This window comes from Podarcis vaucheri (assembly GCF_965113315.1).
Source record: "Podarcis vaucheri genome assembly, chromosome: Z".
Classification (NCBI taxonomy): Eukaryota; Metazoa; Chordata; class Lepidosauria; order Squamata; family Lacertidae; genus Podarcis; species Podarcis vaucheri.
This window is the reverse complement of record NC_138758.1, coordinates 35785760-35809443: the sequence shown is the minus strand read 5'-3', so window position 1 is coordinate 35809443 and position 23684 is coordinate 35785760. Positions and strand designations below refer to the sequence as shown.

Sequence of the window (23684 nt, the reverse complement as noted above, 5' to 3'; positions counted from 1 at the left end):
CAAACTTTTTGGCACCCGTGGGGAAGGTAGGTTGTTGGAAAGGAAGCAGGAGTACCGGGAAGAGGCAGGAGAAAGGGTGTCAGTGGAAGAAAAAGGCCGGGCTGGAGGAGGAAAATATTTGGGTGTGGGACATTGGAGAGCAATGTTTAGCTTTAGGTGCTGCTTGATTGGGATTTTTGCAGTCAAGCCTCCAGAGTGATCTCTGTTGCTGGATGCCTCAGAGCCCTTTAAACTGCCATGAGCCTGTTTTATGATTGTCCTGGCCTTCCAGTAATTGGGGATAGTAGGTTGCTGTAACAACAGCGAGAGGGTGTGCAAATTTCCACTGCAGCAATGTGGCCTCTTTTAAGGTTTATGGGATTATTCCATTTACAGAGAGCAAGGTCATCTGAGGTGATGTCTTTTTGGAGTCCTGGGGCAAGTAAAGGGAACACTGTCAAATGTGAAGGTTCCAGGAAACTAACCAGTGTCCTCAAGGCAGGGATGTGCAAAATCATGGCTTGACTGAATTTCTTTTTTAAATGGAGCAGAGCTTCTGCATTGCCTAATTCTGAAATGCATCACTTTTGGGGAAAGGGTGGGGCTCCTCCTTTAATTACTGCCCACTTGATTTCAAAATTGTTTGTGTGTCATCATTTCAGCAGTATACTGTACATGATATTCTGTACATTTAATGCACCCCAGTGAATCCTGAAAGCTGCTGTTTACCCTCCACAGAGCTAGAATTCCCAGCACCCGTAACAAACTACAGCTCCCAGGATTCTTTGGGAGAAATCATGTTTTTTAGAGTTATAGTGTGGATGTGACCAAAGATCTTATTTAATAATCTTGAAAATGTCGGGGGGTACCCTTTTTATTGTGAAATTGCTTCAACGTACCAGGATGGGACGCGGGTGACGCTGTGGTCTAAACCACAGAGCCTAGGGCTTGCTGATCAGAAGGTTGGCAGTTTGAATCCCTGCGACGGGGTGAGCTCCCGTTGCGCGGATCCTGTTCCTGCCAACCTAGCAGTTCGGAAGCACGTCAAAGTGCAAGTAAATAAATAGGTACTGCTCTGGCGGGAAGGTAAACGGTGTTTCCATGCGCTGCTCTGGTTTGCCAGAAGTGGCTTAGTCATGCTGGCCACATAACCCGGAAGCTGTCTGCGGACAAACGACTGTTCCTTGGCCAGTAAAACGAGATGAGCACCCCAACACCAGAGTTGTCCGCGACTGGACCTAATGGTCAGGGGTCCCTTTACCTTTACTTTACAGGATGTGATTCACAAATTGAATGAAAGCAATAGAAAATAAAATGCTTGTTGTGTTTTAAATGTATCATACTTATGCAGCCTTACTGCTGTGAAATATACTAATACTGTATTCAGCAACTTTGCATGCTGGGATGGAGAAATAAGCTAAGTGGAGAAAGTATACTAGTTCAGGAGCAAAATTCAAGGTGTTGATGTTGCTGGGCGACAAATTCCTTCATCCCTGAATATTGGACATGTTGGCTGCTGGACTCCCATGATGTCTGGAGGACTGTTGGTTTCCGAACCCTGGCTTACAGCTTTATGCTGTGGCTCACCCAGTGAAGTTGGATCGACAGTTGATTGCAAAGTAATTCATCATAAGATACACAATTCAGTTATGGCTTTTTCTGCCACAAGATGCAGCAATGGTCACTTGGCCTAGATGTCTTAAAAGCGAGATAAGTCACATGGCAAGGAGGCAGGAAGATACCTTTCAGTGTCTATTCAGCGAAACCTCTCTCTTCAGATAAGTTATGCCTCTGAAGGGATAACAATGGGCTGTAGTTGCGTGGTAAAGTAAAGGTAAAGGGACCCCTGACCATTAGGTCCAGTTGTGGCCGACTCTGGGGTTGCAGTGCTCATCTCGCTTTATTGGCCGAGGGAGCCGGTGTACAGCTTCTGGGTCATGTGGCCAGCATGACTAAGCCGCTTCTGGCGAACCAGAGCAGCGCACGGAAACACCGTTTATCTTCCCACCAGAGTGGTACCTATTTATCTACTTGCACTTTGACGTGCTTTTGAACTGCTAGGTGGGCAGGAGCAGGGACCGAGCAACAGGAGCTCACCCCATTGCAGGGATTCGAACCGCCTACCTACTGATCAACAAGCCCTAGGCTCTGTGGTTTAACCCACAGCACCACCCTTGTGGTAGAGTACCTTATTTGCATGCAGAAGGTTCCTGGTTCCAGGCATCTCCAGGTAGGAATGGGAAAGATACCTTCCCGAAATGCTGAAGAACCACCTCCAGTCAGGGTAGACAGTGCTTAGCTAGATAATCCCTTGACTTGGTATAATGTAGGTTTCTCTGTTCCTGTGAAACAGTTACTGTCCTCATGCCTTGCCTCTGGAATTCCCGAAAGCATCTGTTTGGCCATTGCTGGAACTTTACTGGTGGTGAAGCCTTCTATTATGTTGTTATGTCTGTTGTGGAAGTTGAAACAGAGGCCTTGTAAACACTTGGTGGTGGTGGTTTGGTGTTTTATGAGTAGCCAAAATTGAAAGAGTGATGCCCAAGTCATGCCAGTTATTGCTGAGAGCATTCTCTGGACCAAGAGTGTGTTTGGTTTGAAACCTGGTCCATCCCAAAGGGTTGAGGAAGGGAATTGTAGTGTCTCAAAAATCTGGACACCCAACAGCTTGCAATGCACCAGTTTGCCCCACTGGCTTGTAGGAGATATGACAATGTCATGGCCACACCTGGAGCTGCCAAGCATACCCTTTGGCCTTAGCGGTAGCTACAAACCAGTTCAGAACTGTAACTAAATATGAAACCTGTGTAAGTGTTGATGCCTGAGGCCCTTCCCACCCCATCCTGGGAACCACCCAGTTGTGAAATTACCAGAGGAGTTCTCTTTGTGGTGAAGACTGTGTTTTCTTTGGGATTTAGGGCTCACCCTGGTGAAGAAGGCTTGACTAGGAAATCCTGAGGTGTTACTCAGTTAAAGTACATTTGTAATTGTTTGCTTTTCCGTCAGTTAGTGAACACCTTCAATAAAAAAATTACATATGAGTGAGTGAGCAAATAAATAAATATTTTTTTATTTATACCCCGCCCTTCCTGGTTCAAAAACCGGGCTCAGGGCGGCTAACAACAAATTTAAAACACTTAATTGTAAAAACAGCATAAAATACAGTATAAAAACACGAATACAGTGGTACCTCTGGTTACATACTTAATTCGTTCCGGAGGTCTGTTCTTAACCTGAAACTGTTCTTAACCTGAAGCACCACTTTAGCTAATGGGGCCTCCCGCTGGCACCATGCCACTGGAGCACGATTTCTGTTCTCATCCTGAAGCAAAGTTCTTAACCTGAGGTACTATTTCTGGGTTAGTGGAGTCTGTAACCTGAAGCATATGTAACCTGAAACGAATGTAACCCGAGGTACCACTGCAACAATAAAATTCAAAGTTCAGAAATCAATTTAGGGGAAATCCATCTAATAAGCATTAGATAATCACCAGGGCTAGCTGGCTGAATTAGTCCTACCTGGGCCAGCGAGGAGGCCAGGGGAAAATTAGCTGTGGGGTCTCAGAGCAGGTAATCTTCATAAAAGGGGAGGGGGAGGGAAGAGAAGAGAAGGGAAATAAAAGATCAGGCTGAATTCAAATTAAAGGCCAGGCGGAATAGCTCTGTCTTACAGGCCCGACAGAAGGAGGTTAAATCCTGAAGGGCCCTAGTCTCATGGGACAGAGCATTCCACTAGGTCAGAGCCATCACTGAAAAGGCCCTGGCCTTGGTGGAGGATAGTATGACTTCCTTAGGGCCCGGGACCTCTAAACTATGGTTATTCATGGACCTTAAGGTCCTCTGCGGGGCATACCAGGAGAGGCGGTCCCGTAAATACAAGGACCCTAAGCCACAAATAGGAAAAGCTTCCTTTGTTTTCAGATGCACTGTCAGGCTTCATCTTAGGCATTTCCAACTTTATGTGCATCTCTTGATACAAGTTTCCCCCCAGCAATATTTGTTTTCATTGGATGCATGTAAGTTCTAGTTGTATTGTGAGACTATAGAGAGGTATTGCTCTCTGCACTTTTTGCATTCCATGCATTCCATTGTATGTGTACTTATCGGAGGTAGGGAGCCTTGCAGGCCTAGGGGCAAAATGTGGGTCTCCAGGGATCTCTGTCTAGCTCTTGGGACTCTCCCTAGACCACACACCTCGCTGGTCCTGCTATGCATCCTCCTCATGTGCTTTTGCCAGGCTGGAGTGTGCCCACAAACTGTGGTAGCACCTTTTGCTTGCCTGGATATGGACAAAAAGAGATAAGTGCGTAGTAGTGCATGGCTGGAATGCTGCATACCTGAATAGTTGCTGCTGTTGCAATGTCTGCTTCTGCCCCCAGCCCCCTCCCACCACCAGAATGCATGCAGGAATGTGACCCTCAGGCTAAGACAGGTCCCCCATCCTTGAAACCAGCCATTGATTTGATTTAGCTGTTTTCTTTTCCTATTCTTAAGGGGCTCATTGGGAGTATGAATGTCACTGAGATGTTTTGTATCCTAAAAACGGTTATTACTAATACAGTGGTACCTCGGGTTACACACGCTTCAGGTTATATACGTTGCAGACTCCGCTAACCCAGAAATATTACCTCAGGTTAAGAACTTTGCTTCAGGATGAGAACAGAAATCGTGCTCTGGTGGCGCAGCGGCAGCAGGAGGCCCCATTAACTAAAGTCATCTTCAGGTTAAGAACGGACATCCGGAACAAATTAAGTACTTAACCCGAGGTGCCACTGTACTGGGATGGTTTTTGGATGAGATGTGCCTTGTGTGTTGAAAGTGGGGAGTGGCTGTGTAGGGATATCAGCCTTTGGGTTCCTTAGTCAAGTATTTTGGGTTGGACATAAAACCTAGCCACACTCAGCGTGCCTTAGTAAACTGTGTGCTTCTTTTTCAGGAATTAGCTCCCATGGCGCTTGGGAAAAGCCTCCCTTCAGCACCCGCCCAGAACCCGACCCTCGGAGGCAGCCTCTATCTTCAGTACAAAGGGCTGAAGTGCAGATAGCAGTATACCCGGGCACAGAGCGGCAGCCTGCATCCCATTCTTCCAAGGGCTCCACTGGTGACGATGTACTTGGTAATGCAATATTAGTATTAATATTATTTTGAAATGCAAAAAGCAATGGTGGTGGTGGGGGGAATGCCTGGTCTGCAGCCAAATGGAAAAAGCCTCCAGGCGAAAGGGTGAAGCCAGAAGAAGGGGAAACAATGTTCTTGCATCTCATTACTGCTTAGGCATGACTTGAATTGGAATAGGAGAACTGAGTGCCCTTCGTTGTGTAACAGCTTCCAAGCCCAGGCATGGAAAAGGGGATTGATGCAGTTTCCGTTCCTTTGTATTTCCCATGCCTTGAGGCCCCCAGCATTCCTGTCCATTTGTTTGTGTAGCGTTTCAAGTTTTCTCCTCCAGGAAGTTGGGGCCTGCCTGCTTTCAAGCCTCCTGGGTGTGAAGTTTGGTCCTCCAAGTGCTGCTGCCTGTTGGGGTTTTCCAGGTCCAGAAAATCTCAGGCCCATGGGGCTAATGCAGCCCTCAGGACTCTCCCTACCCCACACTGCCTCTTCTCAGACCACACCCACTTTGCATCCTCTTTTGAGTATTTTTGCCTGGCTGGAATATGTCCCTGAACTCTGATCATGCCTCTTAGTGGCCTGAATGGAGGAAATAGAGGGTTGTGTGAGTGTTTGTAGAAAGTTCTGTACTGTACAAAGATAAAAATTCACATTTGTCATCCCACTCACTTTCGCCTCTGGCCCAGAACACCATGGGCTGTGGCCTCTGGAAGGTTGACCAGAAGGGAATGAGGCCATTGGGCTGACAAAATGTTCATCACTATTGAGCTCGTGGGAGTTGTGGTCTGGTTCTTTGGTGGCCTGTATGTGTCCCTCCCAGGAGAGGCAAGGTGCAGAGATGGTCTTTCTAGGGCTCTGCCGCGGCTCTGTTTCTTCATTTCAGCCTAACCCAACCTCCTCTCCAAAAACAATCCTGTCTTTCTGTTTCTCCCCCAGCCACAACCAGAGTCTCCCCATGGGATGTCCCAGCCCTTGCATTTTAGAAGTAATGGAGTCATTATTCAATTAAAATGTTGACTTTAATTAACCAATTACAGCTTTCTTCCACCAACAGCCCCTAATGGATATCCTAGTACTGTAATAAAATGCTGTACAGTGTTTTGTTTTGACAGCAGGATTCTGGCTTTGTGTGGTGTTAATGTTTGAAAAGCAGGCAAATAGATTACTCATTTACTTATTTATTACCCACCCTTCACCTCTAGAACATTAAAACATAATATTAAAAACAATTAAAAACAATTTACAATCATAAAAATAGAAGTGACTGAGCTAATCATAACTTTGGAGTTCATGTGAAACTGTATTTGGTCCTTGCAAGGGGAGATTTCTGCCGGGGAGCCACACAGACTCTCTCTCTCTCTCTCTTTTTGTGGGTGTGTGTTGCTGCTGTTAAACTACATTGGAGATTTAAACAGCCAAACGTTCCCTGTGGCTAAGAAGCTTTGCCCTCCCTTTCTTTGTTAATTACTGCGTATGGTTAACATCTAATGGAAGACAGATTTTGTTAGAAAAATGAAGTCATTTGATGCCACTTCCTCTTATCTGCCCCACCCAGTTCCTTGCTCAGTTTTTGAATGCATGTAGAGATAAGGATCCAATGTTGTGGATCTGCATTTGGGGTTGCTACCTTCCCTCCCCATATCAGCTTGCCCTCCTTGAAACCCTGGTCTATGGAGGAGGATCATGGGAAATGTTCTAGGAGAGGGGGGAACCCTCTTTAGCCCAAGGGCTGCCTTCCTTTGCGGGAAACCATGCAGGACCCGTGTGCCAATAATGGTGTGTGGGCCATAAACAAGAGTGGTTGGAATACTAAAAGTAAATGTTGCCATATGTACAGTTTTTACATACATTTCCTTCTGTCCCATCCAGGCATTTTGAGGGTTCAAAGGCGCGTTCTCTCTCTCTTTTTTAATATAAATTTTTATTAGTTTTTTAACATATCATTTTCAACAGTAATTAAACATAGTTTTACATATTATTCAATTTTTTTGACTTCCATCAGTCCTGTCTGAAAATTTTCCAATTTAATCTCTTAGTATGCGTTTATTATTTTCCCTATTACATTTCAAACTCATAACCAATATCTCTATCTTTTTCTACTTTGTAACACTTTGTATATTTCTCCTTACAAAACTTCTTGTAGTCCTACTAGCGTAATTTGTTGATTACAGTTGCTCTTCAAATAATTCATATACTTTTTCCAATCTTCTGTAAATCTCTGGTCCGACAGGTTTCAAATCCTTCCTGTCGTTTTGTCCAATTCTGCATAGTCCATTAATTTCGTCTGCCATTCTTCTTTCGTCGGAAGTTCTTATTGTTTCCATTTTTGGGCTAACAATACTCTTGCCGCAGTTGTTGCATATAAGAACAGTTTGACATCTTGTCTATTAATGTCTTGGCCTATAATAGCAAGTAAAAATGCTTATGTTTTTTTTTTTTTAAATGTATATTTCAACATCTTTTTCATCTCATTATATATAATTTCCCAGAAGTTCTTTACTTTCTTACATTCCCGCCAAATTTCCAACATTACCAACATTTATTATTTGTCTTATACATTTTAGCTAACTTCACTGGTGTAATATACCATCTATACATCATTTTCATAATAGTCTCTTTCAAAGCATTACAGGCTGTAAATTTTATCCTTTCATTCCACAACTTTTCCCATTCTATAAACTATATATTATATCCAAAGTCTTTTGCCCAGTGTATCATTAGCGATTTCACTTCCCCATCTTTCGAATGCCATTCCGACAGTATTTTATACATTTTAGACATTATTTTACATTCATTGTTTAATATTTCTATTTCTAATTTTCATTTTTTATCATCAAATCCTTTTTCCTTTAAATCCTCTTTATACATTTCATTGACTTGGCAGTAGTGCAACCAATCATTTACATATTCTTTAACCTCAAAGGCGCATCAGCAAAAGCACTTGAGTATGCAAAGCAGGGGTGGCTTGGTTTGGCAGAGGGAGAGTCCATGCTGGGAGGGGTGGCTTAGAACTCCTTTTTCTCCCTTGCTATCTGGGTAAAAGTGGTGACTTTAATGTCACAATTGCTGGAGTTTAGAACACTTGTCAAATCTGCATTCTAGAATGCCCAGCTTCTGAGAAAATTGGATATGGGTAGGCAAGCATAAATCTTCAGCATTTAAATATTATTTTCTTAGCTAACCATCTAATTCAAGGCAAGCATCTCCCTAGGCAATTGACAAGCAAGCTTTTAATATTTTGTCAAATGGCTGGAGGAAGATGAAAGTCTTAACCTGGCAGCAGAAAGATGTCTGGGTCAGCACCAGGCGGGCCTCACTTGGGAGAACATTCCACAGCTGTTGGGAGGGTGGGTGCCAACCAAAAAGTGGCTCTCCCTTTTTGCAAACCTCAAAGCCTGGTCGGTGATTTGTGGAGATATGCCTGTGAAGATGCGAGCAGGGTGGTGAGAAAGTTTTTAGTTTTGTTTTTCTGATGCAGCTGGTCATCTTGAGAGATGCCCATCAGGAGAGGAGGGACTCCACCTCCCCCCTCAAAAAACACATTGTGCAGTGGTGTATGACCTGAATGGCTTGCTGCATATAACGTGGGTTGATTGTACTAGATACTTTTTGCTTGATCCACATACTTTTCTTCTTGCTGGAAGGGTTGTTGTTACTTTCAGGTCTTCCTTGCAGTCTTCCCATTGGGGCATCTGGCTCGTCACTGTGAGAGCAGGATTAGGATGCTGGACTAGGTGGGCTGTTGGCCTGATCCAGCAGGGCTCTTCTTGCATCCTTACGTTCCTCTGTTTACCCCTCCCTCCATCTCTTGTGCCCCTTCCACTGCTCCTTTCCCCTGAATTGAGCTTTAAGATTGTCAGCTCCTTGGGGCAGGGATCTGTACTCTTGTACACTTGTCAAATGCCACAGCCCATGGATGCTGTAAAGGAGATAAACAGTTGTTATTTGAAGCATCCTACGGGAAGCTGCTTCTACAGAGTCAGAACACTGGCTCATGTAGCTCAGTATTACCTACACTGACTGGCAGCTTCTCCTCAAGATTTAAGATGGGGAGCTTTTTCTTGGGCCTTCCTAGAAATGCTGCTGGGGCTTGAACCAGGGACCTTCTGTATGCAAAGCAGATGCTCTGATGCTGAGCTGCGTTCCCTAGTTCCTTCACTTCACCAGTTGCGTCAAACTGCCTTAATTGCAAACAATTCCTGGCTTGGTGCAGAGGAGCAGCGTCTGAACGCGATGGTTTTCATCAGCTCCATCCCGCTGCTGCAGCTCCATCTATAAACACCGTGTACCCTCCTCTGCCTATCTCTCTTGTCCTTGAATACACCTGTGTTCAGTCCCCTACTAAAATGCAAATGCTGGTCTTGGACAGGAAGCTTGTAGGACGTGGTGACTTTGCACTTCTATAATTCATAAGGAGGCACTGCCTACCTGGCTAGCTGTCATCTTGCGTCACTCTCCAAATGTGCCCTGCTCTTGTGCAGCCTGCTTTCATGCTACGTCCCCACTGCTGCTTCAGCACATCCCCTGCATCTTCCCAGGCAGGAAGCAGTGGAATCACACACACGTGCTAGAGCTGCAGTGTGCGGGGCTCCCTAGAAAGGGGGATTAATTGTTAAACCATAGCTGTCAACTTTCCGATTTGAAAATAAGGGATCAGCAGCCTTGAAAATAAGGGATCAGCAGCATAACTGTCAACTTTCGGATTTGAAAATAAAGGATCAGCAGCCTCACCTGTCCCGGAGACAGTCTATGGGATATTGAACAATCCGGGATAGCAGCGGGAAACGGCACTGAAATAAGGGAATTTCCCGCAAAAAACGGGAAGGTTGACAGCTATGTGTTAAACCATCCTGAGAATTGTAGCTCTGTGAGGGCAGTAGGGGGTCTCCTAATCACTCTCAGTACCCGTAACCAACTACAGATCCCAGAATTCTTTGGGAAGAAAGCTGTTTTAAATTGACATGATAGTGCTTTAAATGTATGGTACCATTGCGGGTGGTGCTGTGGGTTAAACCACAGAGCCTAGGACTTGCTGATCAGAAGGTCGGCAGTTCGAATCCCCGCGATGGGGTGAGCTCCTGTTGCTTGGTCCCTGCTCCTGCCCACCTAGCAGTTCGAAAGCACATCAAAGTGCAAGTAGATAAATAGGTATCGCTCCAGCGGGAAGGTAAACGATGTTTCCGTGCGCTGCTCTGGTTCGCCAGAAGCGGCTTCGTCATGCTGGCCACATGACCCGGAAGCTGTACGCCGGCTCCCTTGGCCAGTAAAGCGAGATGAGCATCGCAACCCCAGAGTCGGCCACGACTGGACCTAATGGTCAGGGGTCCTTTTACCTTTACCATTGAGGTCCCTCCTTTCCTTCCATTGTATATCAGGGTCCCCAGCCAGAGGAGTTTAAATTAGTTAAATTGGACTATCGTAATGCACTTGTCTGCAGGGCTGCCCTTGAAGATGGGGGGCGGGGGCCTCCTGCCAGTGCAGAATGCACCTGCTAGACTGTAAAGTGGGGCATTCTGATGGGACCATGTGCCGCCATCCTGAAAGTGAACTAAGGATCTCAATTCAGGGTGTTAATACTACTTATTTCTTTATTTAAAATACTTATCTGCCACTTAGTGTCAATAATCTATAAACTGTGTACAAGAAACATGATGCAGAAAAGGTAAAAAATCAGTCAAAACTATAAAATCAAGCTTAAACTAAAATGCCTGTGGAATATACCAGCAAATTGCAATGGTTCTTAACTTTTTTTGGGGGGGGGCTGTCTGATGAAAGCTTTCAACTCTCTTCCCAGAAGAATGCACATAAACACATACACAATAAATTTTCCATCAGTGCAGTTATATTCCATTGGTAAAATAATCTCTGTTTTCTTTTCTTTTTTCTTTTTTGCTCCCAGTTCACAGACCACCTAAAGGTCCATGGACCAAAGGTCAAGATATACAGCTCTAAATGGTACAGCTCTAAATGGCTTGGCACCCAGTACCTAAAAGAGCACCCAACAATTGGCAGGTCTCCACCTTGTTCTTGGCGCCTTGTTCTTGGTGCTAACACTGGGGGCTGCTAGATTGGCATTGACCCATGATTGACTTCTCAGTGGTGGCTCCCCATTTGTGGAATGCCCTCTTTGTGAGGTGCACCTGTCTCCCTCTGTATTGACTTTTGGGAGAAATTTTAAAACATTCCTGATTTTGATGGCTGAAAGGTATGGCAACCCTAAGGCCAATGGTTTGAGATAATGTTTAAAAACTATTTTCAGGTTATTTTTTAATGTGTTATCATTGCTGTGTCTGCTACCCTGGACTCCTTTGGGAGGAAGGGTGGGAAATATGTGTTGTTTGCAGAGGAGGGCAACCGAGATGATTTAGGGTCGGGAAACTAAGCCTTATGAGAGATGGTTGAGGGAGTTGGGTATGTTTAGCCTGGAAATGAGGAGACTGAGAGAAGACATGATAGCCATCTTCAAATATCTAAAGGGTGTCACGTGGAAGATGGAGCAAGCTTGTTTTCTCCTGCTCTGGAGGGTAGGATCCAAACCTATGGCTTCAAGTGACAAGGAAATAGATTTTAACTAAATACCAGGAAGAACTTTCTGACAGTAAGAGCTGTTCATCAGTGGAACAGACTCCCATGAGAGGTGATGGACTCTCATTTCTTGGAGGTGTTTAAGCAGAGGTTGGATGGCCATCTGTCATGTATGGTCTAGTTGAGATTCCTGCATTGCAGGGAGTTGGACTAAATGATCCCTGGAGTCTCTTCCAACTGTACAATTCCATGTTTCCATGATTCTATGAGTAGACGGGCCATTGGCCTGATCCAGCAGGGATCTTACATTCTTATGACAGAGCAACAGGAGCTCACCCCGTTGCAGGGATTCAAACCGCCGACCTTCTGATCAGCAAACCCAAAAGGCTCAGTGGTTTAGACCACAGCACCATCCATATCCCACAGCTCTGTCCCAGCTCCTGCCAACCTAACAGTTCGAAAGAACACCAGTTCAAGTAGATAAACAGGCACTGCTGCAGCGGGAAGGTAAACAGTGTTTCCATCACGGTGTTCTGTTGCGCCAGAAGCGGTTTAGTCACGCTGGCCACATGACCCAGAAAGCTGTCTGTGGACAAACGCCACTTCCCTCAGCCTGAAGCAAGATGAGCGCCGCAACCCCATAGTCGCCTTAGACTGGACTTAATTGTCCAGGATTCCTTTACCTTTACCTTATATTTTTATGTAACAATGGTATGTAAACAATGGTTATAATAATGGCCTCCCATCCCATCCCAAATTTGAACCAAAAAATCTCAACCCATTTCTATGCTGTTGTATGTGAGCCTTTGGGACACCACCTCCTGTATTTGCCCTCAAAACGATTGCAAGAAGATTGGGAATTTGCCTTAGCTGTGGTACTTCCACATGCACCCATTGTTTTACATCTTTTCTTTGAGCTCTCTTGTTGCTAAGAGAAGTTTTCCTCAAAAGAGAGCTAGCATTGCAGAGTTCTTTTCTAAAGTTACACCCACCCACCCTCTCTATCTGTTTGTAACTGCCCTAGTTTTTGAGGCTAAGAGTTTTTCATTGGCTTCCTTCCTCTGCCGGGACAGAAGCAGCTTTGTGCGCCCCCCCCTTTTTTTAAGGATTTCAGGTGGTGCTTTTGAGAAGTTCGCTGTGGGCATGCCTGCTAGAAAAGCAGCGTTCCTGTTAGCTTCCCTCCTATTGCAATATTATATTGCATAATAATGATTAAAAAGGCTGGATATTGAAGCAGTCGAGACCTGTAGATTCCCACCCCTTCAGTTTTCCTGTCTTAAAAACACAGCATGGGGAAGAGACTATGTCTGAGACGCCCTTTCCTTTGTGTTTTCAGACAACAGAAGCTAACTTTCTGGAAGGGGAGGCAGGTAGAATAATATTGCTAGAGAACAAGTCTTCTGTATTTGTGGAAGTCGAGTGATGGAAGATCATATACATGATTGATTAATACTGTAGTCTGTATGAAAATCCAGGGGGGAAATGCGTGAAGATTTTAGAACCTGTGGCCACTTAAAGTACCGTAATACAGGAAAATTTTTTTTGCTGAAAAGGACAGCTAAGTCGTGTGTTTGTCAAGATTGGTTGTGAAATGTCCCAACTTAGAATAGCATTATGAGGACAATGGTTTAAGTTTCTTTTTTCTGTGAATGTATACTTTTGTATTGTACTATCTGGCAAGTTTTGTTTATGGTTACCCCCCTCCTTGGCTGTAGTCTGCATTTAGTTGCCTCATAAACTTGATTGATTACAGTGATACCTCGGGTTAAGTACTTAATTCGTTCCGGAGGTCCGTACTTAACCTGAAACTGTTCTTAACCTGAAGCACCACTTTAGCTAATGGGGCCTCCTGCTGCTGCCGCGCCGCCGGAGCACGATTTCTGTTCTCATCCCGAAGCAAAGTTCTTAACCTGAAGCACTATTTCTGGGTTAGCGGAGTCTGTAACCTGAAGCGTATGTAACCTGAAGTGTATGTAACCCGAGGTACCACTGTAAATATTTCTGTTGGGTGTCAAAGTTTTAAGATTTTAGGCCCCTGAGGGAGGTGGAGAGGATAAGTAATCCAGCTATTAAATTTAAACAAGGGATTATTAATATATTTCATAAAAAAATGCTTGATTGTAAAAACAACCTCAAAGTGTTTGTCTGTAAAAACAGTTGTTTAAAACCTTCAATAAGCTAAAAATGGATTAAAATGCATGTGAACATGCTACAGGTCTGGGCAAGCTTGCCTAAACCAAAGTGTTTTTTAGTGGGCAAGGAAAAGAGTACAATGAAGGAACCTGCCTGATGTCAATTGGCAGGGAGTTCCAAAGTGTGAGTGATGCCACAATGAAAGATTTTAGAAGTCCAGATGTCCGGAATCAAATGCTTCAGAGGCTAAAAGAGATTACATCAAAAACAAGAAGAAAAAAGCATGTTCTATGCAGCATATACTAGTGGCATATCTGGGCCTTCCTTGGATAGAAACAGTGACTGGAATAGACTTTTATGTAACTTCTTGGCTGTATTAAAACAAGAGACATATTAATGACTCTCTTGACCTTGAGAATCTGAAGATGCTATATTAAGGAATATGTGGAGGTGTGAGAGGAAATTGATTGCAAATAGGCCAGGAAATGCTTTGCTGCCGGCTCTTCAGATGGTGGTACAAAATATTGAATGCTGTCCTATCTTTAAATATTGCTGGCTTTTACAAAAGGCACCATGTTTCCTGATTTTAGTTTCTGTGGATAGGCTTCTCAGTGCCAGTACCCATTTTATTTAAACCAGGGGTGAGCAAACTTTTTCAGCAGGGGGCTGGTCCACTGTCCCTCAGACCGGACTATATCAGGGGATGGACTATATTTTGAAAAAAAAAATGAACAAATTCCTGTGCCCCACAAATAACCTAGAGATACATTTTAAATAAAAGCACACATTCTACTCATGTAAAAGCACTAGGCAGGCTCCATAAATAACCCAGAGATGCATTTTAAATAAAAGGACACTTTCTTCTCATGTAAAAACACCAGGCAGGCCTCACAAATAACCCAGAGATGCATTTTAAATAAAAGGACACATTCTACTCATGTAAAAACATTCTGATTCCCGGACCGTCTGCGGGCCGGATTTAGAAGGCGATTGGGCCGGATCTGGGCCCTGGGCCTTAGTTTGCCTACCCATGGTTTAAACCATGCTCTCTGCAGGGGTGTTGACAGTTTCATGTGCAGCGAAGGCATCTGCCATAGGCAGCGATACCCATAGTTGATATCCTTATATCTACAACAGATATCAGGCTATTTTTTGACACCTATTAAAGTTGATGTGAGCTTTCCTATGTTTTTAGTATGTTGTTATTTTAATTTTCTGAAATCTTTAAATTATTGTTGTTAATGTTTCTTATTGATAATTTTATCATGCTACCTTTTGCTTGCAAACTGCCTTGAGGTTTTCTTTTTACAATCAAGCGGCATGTAATTTTTATGAAATGACAAACTACTGTATCCACCATCGTTGCTTTTGTATTCAGGCTGTAATATGGATTAGAATCCCAAAATCCTTCCCATACATGTTCTGTGTGGGGTAGGGCCATAGCTCATTGCTAGACCATCTGCCTTGCATGCTAAAGGTCCCATGTTTTAATTCCCAGTATTTCCAAGTAACACTGTGGGAGGCCCCACTAGAAACCCCCAAAAGCCGCTGCCTGTCAGCGCAGACAACATTGAGGTAAGTGGATTGATGGCCTGCCTTGCTGTAAGGCAGCTTTCTGTGTTCTTATGAAACGGTAAAACAAATTCCTCACCACTTTTGGCTATATCAAGTGGTTATAGACATCCGTTCCATACTTTAGAATAAATCCCATGAAGCTCAGCAAGGTACTTTTGAGTAGGCATTTATCAGAACTGCACCGTAAAAGCTTGTTTGGGATAACTAGTCTGAGTTAAAGTATCTTCAGTGCAAGTTTTCTGAGGAAGCAAGACCTTGTCTTCTTCCACCCCCACCCCCCATGGGTCTAATTAATAAAAGGTTTTGCAGATTTCCTGTCCTCATAGCTCCTTTGGCTGCAGAGGGAATTCACTGGAGTCCACTCCTGGGCTTTGCCAAGGAACAGGAGATAGATGATGGTGCAGCTTCTGTTAATATTTCTAGAGGGGTATATCAGGTGTGGTTTTCAAGCAGCATTTGGCATTTGTATGCTATGCTGCCTGGACCTGTGATCACTTTTTCTGGGCTCTTTGTACTCAAAGTATCCCCCACCAAAAAAAGGAAAGAAAAAGAAAGAAAGAAAGAAAGAAAGATAGATGTATGTTTGCATTTGTTCCATCTTTCTGTCTCTTTTGCTACGCCATCACTTTAATGAACTGCGGTTGCCAGGGTGAGCCAGCAGAAATGAGAACTCTTTGCCATCCAGTTGTCATCTCAAATCTAGCAAAACAACATCACACAAGCCATGCAGTGCCTCTATGTCAGAGGGCTGGAGAGGTGGAGGCTTTTTTGCTAGAGGAGGAAAATTTTGCTGGATCCACATCCATCCCTTAACTTGTTGTCATACCTGGAGGCCCTGCCTGTAGTAATTATTCAGCTCATCCCCACACCCCTTTTTCAGCAATGCTAGCTTCTGAGGCTGATGGACTGTGCTGGGTGAAATGAATTTCTGTATGATTGCTCAAAAAGCAAGACACCCAATATATCCTGGTCATAACTGTCAGACAGGAAAATCTTTGCCAAATGAAACAAATCCAGCATTGACGGTTTTTAGAACTAAAACTGTCTGTAGACCCAAGTTGCACACCAGGCAAGAATTGTCTTTTGACACACACTTTCTTGAGCTGTTTGTTTTAAGCATTTGTAGCCCATTTCAATAATAACAACAACAACCACCACCACCAGCGTCTTTGATTTGTTATTACAGGTAGGTAGCCATGTTGGTCTGCCATAGTAAAAAAAAAAAAAAATCCTTCCAGTAGCACCTTAGAGACCAACTAAGTTTGTTATTGGTATGAGCTTTCACGTGCATTCACAGGGAAGCTCATACCAATAACAAACGTAGCTGGTCTCTAAGGTGCTACTGGATGGAATTTTTAAATTTTGATTTCTTATTCAGCATAAGGTCCTTCAGCATAAGGTCCCAGGGCAGGAGACAGCTAAATAAAAATAAAATATTAAAAACAGTTTAGAACATGGCTTAGATGCGCTGTCTGGTGCATGATTTATTCTTGTCATATAAGGTGCCTACACTTGTGTCAGTGGATCTCAGCAACCCCTGTGAAGAGGAAACTTTTTTTCTGTGCCTCATCATGCACAAGTTGCGCTGGCAACCTCCCTCTTGGTTACCTATAGGATCTCTTGTCTTCTAGATCAGTGTTTCCCAAACGTTTTTGGGCAACGGCACACCTGTTTACTGGAAAAAAATCTCGCGGCACACCACCATTAAAGCCCCGCCCCGTGACGTCAGCGCGCAGCGTCACGCCGGGAGGGACGCACAAAAGTGAAAGTTTTTTCCCTCACCCTTGCCGGGGAACCTCCAAGCTTTGGGGGTGGGAGGAGGCAGCAGAGCGAGGGACTGAGGGACGGCGGCAACTGAGGAGGCGGCGGCGGCTGTTGTGGTGGCGGCAATAGCGGGCGGAGGAGGGGGCGGCGGCGGGGCTTGAGGAGCCGTCGCCGGGAGTTGCTGCTGCTGTTGTTGCTGCTGCTGCCCGGACATGCCGGCCTCCTCCTCCTCCGCTGTCTCGCGCTCCTCCGTTTTGCACGCGCTGCCCCGCCGCTCGGCACCACCACCGCGGAGCCGCCCCCGGCTTGACGCGGATCCTCGCCGCCGCCTCAGTTGCCGCCGTCCCTCAGTCCCTCGCTCGGAATTCAGCTCGGAATTCAGCCTGAGGAAAACCCCAAGTCCCCACATTTCTAGTTTCCCGCGCCCTTTAAAGGGCGATACGAGCCCCACGGCAGGCAGGCAGGCAGAGCTGGGAAGGGGGTTTCCAGGGGACACGGCAGCTCCTCGAAAGGCTTCTCTCAGCTGCGCTCAATCCGCCTCGGAGAGGATTTCCCCTCCGGTCCCATGCGTTCGTTTGGGGCATCGCTCCGGCTGCTCCCTCTCCCGCCGCGCAGGAGCGATGCCTCTCTCTGGCTCTCCCTCCGCGCAGGCTGAGGGAGGGAGGGAGGTGCGCGTGTGACCCGTCTCTGCCGGGAGACCAAACCCAGCGAGGCAGAGTCGCGCGGAGGCGCCCAGGCAGCGCTGCCGGCTGCGAGGAGGAGCGCCAGGCAGCAGCAGGAGGCGCGGCCTCTCCTCGCCGCCGCCGCCCCGCCTCTCGCCGCCCGACTCGCCCGCCTCCCTCCAGGCATCTCGCGGCACACGAGGCAACGTCTCACGGCACACTCGTGTGCCGCGGAACACCGGTTGGGAAACACTGTTCTAGATGGCTTAATGTCAAGGCCATCATCTGCCCCTGCCTCTCTGTCTGGCAGAAAAACAAGCCCATGCATACACACCTACACACCGTATCTTGCATAGGTGCTGATTCAAACATTCTGCAGGTGTTTGTGTGCTTGAGTGCTTTAAACGTGAAGATGAGCTGTCTGTACTGTACTATTTTTGTTTTTCAGCTGTTGAGTGGAGAGGCTATTACAGGCATGTACACTCTCTTTGCGCAGTCCCTAAAATCCGGCCCTAAAGCAATTTGTTTTGCTTCCAGTGAAGTCATTAAACTTGTGGAATGACTTCTGCTTGCACAACAGACCTTTCATTCTCCCCACTCGCCTAAATATTCTCTGGAGGGTTGGGGTGAATCCAGGTGTGGGGAAACTTTGGCTCTCCAGAAGTTGCTGAACTACAGCTCCCTTCCGCCCAAGATAGCTAACAGCCAAGAATGATGAGAGTTGTAGCTGAGCAGCATCTGCAGGACCAAAGGCTCCCCACACCTAACTTAGCCAGTAAGACAACTATTTATTGCTAGCCCCAAAGTGTCACACCCATTCTAAAATTCATTGCTACTGTTATAATAATTTTAAGGTCATATATATATATATATATATATATGCAGGTTTTGGTGTCTTCGGGTGTCTTCCCGTGTAAGAGTCGGGGTGTCTGTGCGACGTTTCGACGAGATCTCACTCATCATCTTCAGGCTGGTGCTTTCGGCTTCTTGTTACTGGAACAGAGCAGAATCTGGTGTTTGAGTTCCTATAAATACTGTTGAGGGGTGTGGTGTATAGCCTCCAACGTTCTGGGCAGAGAGGAAGTTCCTAGATTAGTGTGCCTTTTCTTCTTTTGTTCCTTAATTACTTGAGGGATATCTTGAGTGATTTCATGAGTGATATTCTGAATACCACTGGGTGGGTCATTAAGTGTAGATTAGTTGCTAAAGCTTTTGTGTCTTGACCTCTTGAGCTTGTGAAGAGTTTTTCTGAGAAGATGGCTGTGCTGCATTTAGTTGTGCTCTGGCTTGGCTTCGTGTATAGGGGCGAGCTGTGGTTTTGTGCCTTGTGCCAGCCAGATCTGTGTAGGGATTGCAGGGGGGTGCAGCATCCGGAGGTGCCACTATAGTTTGGCTACTGGATGGAGTCTGTAATATGTCTGTGGAGAGGGTCTGGGTTTGGGTCTGGTGTGGTTGATTGGTGACGGCGTTCTGTGTGCCTCTGGTTCTGTAGTTATTGCATTACACTATAGTGGCACCTCCGGATGCTGCACCCCCCTGCAATCCCTACACAGATCTGGCTGGCACAAGGCACAAAACCACAGCTCGCCCCTATACACGAAGCCAAGCCAGAGCACAACTAAATGCAGCACAGCCATCTTCTCAGAAAAACTCTTCACAAGCTCAAGAGGTCAAGACACAAAAGCTTTAGCAACTAATCTACACTTAATGACCCACCCAGTGGTATTCAGAATATCACTCATGAAATCACTCAAGATATCCCTCAAGTAATTAAGGAACAAAAGAAGAAAAGGCACACTAATCTAGGAACTTCCTCTCTGCCCAGAACGTTGGAGGCTATACACCACACCCCTCAACAGTATTTATAGGAACTCAAACACCAGATTCTGCTCTGTTCCAGTAACAAGAAGCCGAAAGCACCAGCCTGAAGATGACGAGTGAGATCTCGTCGAAACGTCGCACAGACACCCCGACTCTTACACGGGAAGACACCCGAAGACACCAAAACCTGCATTCCTGTACCCGTGAAAATCTACGAAAGCAAATATATATATATATATATATATATATATATATATATATATATATATATATATATGCAGGTTTTGGTGTCTTCGGGTGTCTTCCCGTGTAAGAGTCGGGGTGTCTGGGCGACGTTTCGACGAGGTCTCACTCGTCATCTTCAGGCTGGTGCTTTCGGCTTCTTGTTACTGGAACAGAGCAGAATCTGGTGTCAGACACCAGATTCTGCTCTGTTCCAGTAACAAGAAGCCGAAAGCACCAGCCTGAAGATGACGAGTGAGACCTCGTCGAAACGTCGCCCAGACACCCCGACTCTTACACGGGAAGACACCCGAAGACACCAAAACCTGCATTCCTGTACCCGTGAAAATCTACGAAAGCATATATATATATATATATATATATATATATATATATATATATATATATATAATGTTCATAACAGTATATATAAACCACATGTCTGAAACCCCATAGAAAAGGTCCTGAACAAATTGACCTCAAATATTTCTCTGCAAGGTCAAAGTGGGAAACCTCCCCATTGTCTCTTTCCTCACAGGTCTTGTCCTCACAAATCCTGTCTTAAGGGCACATTCAAGATGTGAACAGGCTTGTGACCTGTGGCCTAGTTTCAGGAATTGAGTAGTTATAATAACAAAAGAGTGGCCGAAACCCAGATAATGCCATCAGGTAACTTGCCAGACAGGAGATAAACAATGCAGTCAGATTTCTCTTGTAGACGCCTTTTCTGTGATGTAAGTATGATGTTTCTGGGGGTGGTCTTCGACTCCAGGGCAAGTAATTTAAAATATCTATATAAGGGTGAGCACACCTTTGTTCTGGGTCCTCCTCCTATCTCCTGCGTGTGGGGGAGCACCCTGTTGCAATAGTTCTTTATTTTATCAGGCTTACTAGTTGCTTTGCTTCTCAGTATTCTCTGGTTGGTCGCTGTTATTTTATCCTACCAATAGATAACCTACAAAAGGACTCTATATGGGCTCCTGGGTACCCCATAAGGGAAAAGGAGCAGGTTTTTTTCTTCTAACACTATGTTTGTTCTTAAATTGTCTTGTTCTCAGTGCTACTAGAAAAACAAAGTTTCTTCTTGTTGCTGTGAGCTGATTGGACTAGAAGGGTTGGGTGTAATGCAATAACTCTTTGCAAAAAGTGAATTGGTTTTTACTGACACTTTTGTGCGATGAACCTGGAATCTTTTGGTGAAGGGGTGGTTAAGGAATATATGATAAAACATATAAAAAATCCAGAAGGCAAAAGCTTGATGGAGAACCGTCACAAAATTGGCTCTTTTTATGATTAGAGAATTAATAGTTCTAGCTCTTGTCATTCAGAGCCTGGGATGTGGTTTGGAAAGTTTTTCAGCTTGAAAAATTTCCACTGTTTCATTTTTGCATTGGACCCCCCCACCCCACCCCACCCCCGGTTTCATAAGCTCATCAATAACAATGGATGGAGGCCAATTGCAGATACGATGTAAGACCGGCTTGGCAGTATCAAAACTGTACACCCCCCCCCCCCGGTTGATGATTCCTGGCAAGTATATGACTCAGCACACAATGTGCAGTTCTTGGGAAAATTAAAATTTATTAGTCTGTATTACATCTTCTTTTCTTAACACCTTTGCATCATTTAAGTAATATCTTCCAATTTTTACAAGTGTTCCAATAAAAACAATATTCATCGTGTAACATTAAGCATTGTTTACTTAAGAACCTGAGAAGGGTCCTCCTGGATCAGGCCAATCTAGCTTAGCATCCTGTTCTCATGGTAGCCAACCAGATGTCCCAGCAGCAAACCTCAAGTTGTGTTTCTCATCATCTGGTATTCATAGATACGCTGCCCCTGGGCAAGGAGGTTCTGCTTTCACAGAAGACTTCCATATGGAGAGATGTGCTGGATTGGACCAGAGCTCCATCTAGTCCAACATTCTGTTCTCACAGTGGCCAGTTAGATGCCCCAATGCAAAACCAGAAAGCAGGACCTGAGCACAAGCACTCTTCCTTCCTATGGTTTCCAGCAACTAGTGTTGAGAAGCATTACTGACCATGGAGGCAAGCACTGCTAGCCATTGTTGGTAGCCTCCTCCTCCTCCTCCATCATCATGAATTTGTCTAATCTTCTTTTAAAGCCATCCAGTTTGGTGCCATTACTGTGGGAGCGACTTCTACAGTTTAAATATGTGCTGTATACTACGGTATTTCCTCTCAAAACATTTCAGATCGCATACTTCTATATGGGGGGATGGAGAGAAAAATCAACAAGAGTGATTTTTTTTAAGCTTTGTTTATCAAAAACAAGTCAAATAAACATGCTAAATTAGATCACTCTTTAGGACCAGAATAGGGAAATCTGTGGCCCTCCAGATGTTCAACTCCCATCAGCCCCCATCAGCATGGCTAAAGGTCAAGGATGATGGGAGTTGTCATCCAACAACATCTGGAGGGCCATAGCCTCTCTGCCCCTCTGGGGCATGAGAAAAAAATAATAATGACGTAAATTACCTTGTGCAGATCTTGTTTTTGTTAGAAAAACTGGCATTGCTTCTCAAAGCTCAATTAATTGGTTCCGTTGGTGGATCAGACCTTGAAGTATTGTGTGTGAATGTGAGCAAGTTGTGCTACAAAGGGAAATTTGTTGAGTGTCTCAAGTGGGTAGGTTGTTAAGCAGAGCTGACATCAAACAGAATGTAGGTAAGGGTCAAGCGAGAATTTCTGAAAGACCAAGGAAGAGCTATTGAGTTCATAGAGCAAACATCAGAGCAAACAACCAACCCAGCCATTTTTCAGTAGTATATTGGGGATGTTTGATCAGGATATGGGATTTATTGCTTCAATCAATATAATGGGACCATCATATCTGCTTAGTTTCTTGAGGAGGAGAGAGAGAGAGAACCCATTGAGTGGGTTATTTATTCATTTTCATTAAAAGCATTTCCAAAATACTTAATATATAAATACATAAGTGGTATACAATAAGTTATGGTTATATTGAACCATAGTCCTGCTCTGAGTGGGCCCATTGAAATCATTGGGCCTAAGTTTGCCATGCCCATAAATTTTAATGGGTGTCCTTATCAGGAGTACTTGTTGGCATCCTTCTGTCTCAAGGGACAATGGAGTGCACCTCTGGAGGTGAAGTTGAACGGCTGCATTAACAGCACTGAAGTGGCCTCCCCTGTGTGCAAGCCTAGGCTGTGTGTATGGAGGTCCTGGGCTGCTCAAAAGACAAGACACTTGGCTTCACTGATTTGGCCCAAAGGAAAGCAGAGCAATACGTTTGGCACTAGCTTGACTGCAGGATGCGTGTGTACAAGGCGCCACCCAGCTATCTTAGGGATGACCCCCCCCCCAGCCCCGCCGATTGTAATCTTGTGAAGAGGGACAGTTTTGTTTCAATCAATTGTATGCAAACCTGTCCAGGAACCTTTTTGACTGAAGAGGGGGTTGCAAATATCTCCAAAGATATTAATTTTTAAATAAAGCATTATATTGTAGACAATAGGATAGAATGACAGAATTGAAGAGTTGGAAGGAACCCCACGGGTCATCTAGGCCAAGCTCCTGCAGTGCAGGAACAGAGTCTTGATATTTGCTTGGTTGCGGTGTCTCTGTGCGATGCCCACACCAGTTTACCCAGATGTGGCTGTGGGCCCCAGGAAGGTTGGCGACTCCAGAGTGGACTGCTTCTGGTTACCCTCATGTGAACCTTTGTCTCTTGAGTCCCAGCAGAGGAGCCTACTGCCAGGCGGGAGTGGCCACGGCCAGGAAATAATCTTTTGATTCCCATCTCCTTTGCATTTCCTTCCGCTTGCTGAGCTCACGGAAATTAGAAAGAAAACGAACAGTGCTTCTTGCACAGAGGCCCAAGTGACTTTATCCTTAGTGCCTATTCCTTTGC

The 23684-nt window shown here is 45.0% G+C and overlaps 1 protein-coding gene across 4 annotated transcripts in view; it reads left to right on the top strand.

Annotated features, from left to right (window-relative positions):
* Window positions 1-23684, top strand: part of LRRC8A (leucine rich repeat containing 8 VRAC subunit A) — a 40495-nt gene that overhangs the window by 2567 nt on the left and 14244 nt on the right. For 3 of the 4 annotated variants that reach the window (XR_014215687.1, XM_082208180.1, XM_082208181.1), the window contains exon 2: window positions 4916-5095. The gene's annotated coding sequence lies outside the window, so the exon portion shown is untranslated. Of the gene's footprint in view, window positions 1-4915; window positions 5096-8030; window positions 8532-23684 lie in introns of those variants that run through there. The other variant, XM_082208182.1, reaches the window with a different exon arrangement.